Source organism: Theobroma umbraticum, unplaced genomic scaffold, assembly GCF_002168275.2.
Source record: "Theobroma umbraticum cultivar Fairchild unplaced genomic scaffold, ASM216827v3 scaffold_50.0, whole genome shotgun sequence".
In the NCBI taxonomy this organism is placed as follows: Eukaryota; Viridiplantae; Streptophyta; class Magnoliopsida; order Malvales; family Malvaceae; genus Theobroma; species Theobroma umbraticum.
Genome location: NW_018397261.1, coordinates 7657481 through 7659556, shown reverse-complemented (window position 1 = coordinate 7659556; position 2076 = coordinate 7657481).

Here is a 2076-nt window from a genome sequence, read left to right as displayed (position 1 = left end):
AGAGGAGATTACTTGCAAGTTATACACTATAAGAACGTCTGAAATTTTGGTTGCTATACAGGAGAATGAAGGAATTTTGGAGGCTTATGCGAAGTCATGGGTTTCTGGTGCCCTTGACAGAGCTGCAACTCAAGGATCAATTGCATTCACATTAGTTCTGCATCACCTTTCATCTTTTGTTTTTAAGTCTCATAAAAGCGACAAGCTATTGCTACGGAATAAGCTTGTGAAGTCTCTACTGCGAGACTACTCCAGGAAGAAGCAGCATGAGGTATGTAGTTTTTTTGTGAAAAGTTCTCGAAACTAACTTGGCATTAGTTCAGTAAGTAATGAGAAATATTAGAAACAAATATGCTCACTTTCTTTACTGCTTCAAATATATCTACCAATTCTGCATGACAAGCATTATGGTGGCATTCTGCTACCACTCACTAAATACTGTATTCTGTATACGGAGGTTTTATTAAGACATACAAAACCTCTTAGGTGTAGCCAGCCGCTATTTCTTGGTATAGATTGTTCTCCAGATGATAATGCAAGAAGGATGTTTCTTAATTTTCTATTATCAAGTTATCTGCATAAGTTCTCACGAGTGTTTATTGAATTTCATTATTTACGTGTTTATCATTTCGGAATATCAGGGAATGATGCTGGAGTTTATTCAAAATACCAAGCCATGTGCAATTCTACTGGCTGAGAGAAAGGGAGGTTTGTCACTGCAGAGGAGCAATGTAGAGGAGAGGTTGGAAATACTGAAGGACGCCTGTGAAGGAAATCCCTCTCTTTTGAAAGAAGTTGAGAAACTGAAAGTCCTCTTGTAACAAAGGACAGTTGTGAACCAAGACATTGTGTGTATAGGATCAAAACACAGTTAAGAATCCCAAAGTAAGGATTACTTTGGTCATTTTAAGGGGCGAGAAATTCTATAACGAGCATGTGCAAGAACGCATGGCAGCAGCAAGAAGGAAAGTTAGGTTTGAGTGCATGATCAGCCTACTCATTGCCCGTGTAACAACAAATGACACAAAGCCCAAAAGCAAATTACCAAGTAAAGATAATCAAATAGCAACAGAAAATTGATGTGAAAAGACCACACTGCAAGCAAGCATGTTGATGGGTGCATGGCCCCAAGGCTAAGAGACCCACACTACGCAGCTAATTCGTCTTTGCTTCTTTTTTCAAATTTTTATTACCGCATGCCATTGATCAATGTCTTGCGTCGCTGTCCTCATGATGACGTGAATTACATAATTAAGATAATGATAATATTCTCACAACAGGGAAAGTTATAAAATTTTACATTAAAAAGAAATTTTTGAAAAAGAATACGAAATTATATTATGATTTAAAAAAAAAAGTTATGAATCTTTCATCGATTATATATTATAATGATATTGAGTAGGTAAAGGTTTACACAACTTTTAATTAGTAAGATGCTTTTTATGAAATAAAATTATGAAATTAATAAATTAAAATAAATAATACTTTATAGAAGTTTAATATCTTTAAAAAAATTTTCAGTTAAAAATTTTGACCCATGTATAAACAATGATCAAAATGATGAGAAATTTATAAAACAAAAAAATATATGTAATGTGAATAACAATTATTTGTTAATTATATGATTATTTTTAAATGTATAAATGGAGATGACAAATACGTTAGCATCTCAATGTCTTAAACAATATGCATGCATTCTTGATTGAGAAGTATTTTCATAATTCTTTAAAAGTGCAATTCTGAATTTAATCTATATACTTTATCAAAATGTTAAATTTAATACTTTTATTATAATTTGTATAAATTGAAACTTCATACTTTAAAAATTTGTTAACATTAATTCAATTGTTGTATCGTGAACCGTATCTTTACCCATTACAATACTTTTATCCATAAACCGTTAATCCCCCTTCTATTCAATGGAAAGGTGAGATCAAATTAATAATCCATTATTGATTAGACAACCTCTAGGACACTCAAATGGTTAAACCAATCGATGAATAATCTATTGTTTTTCGAGATAGACATAATATATAGGGTCATGTAATGCACCAATTCAACACATGATAAATTGCA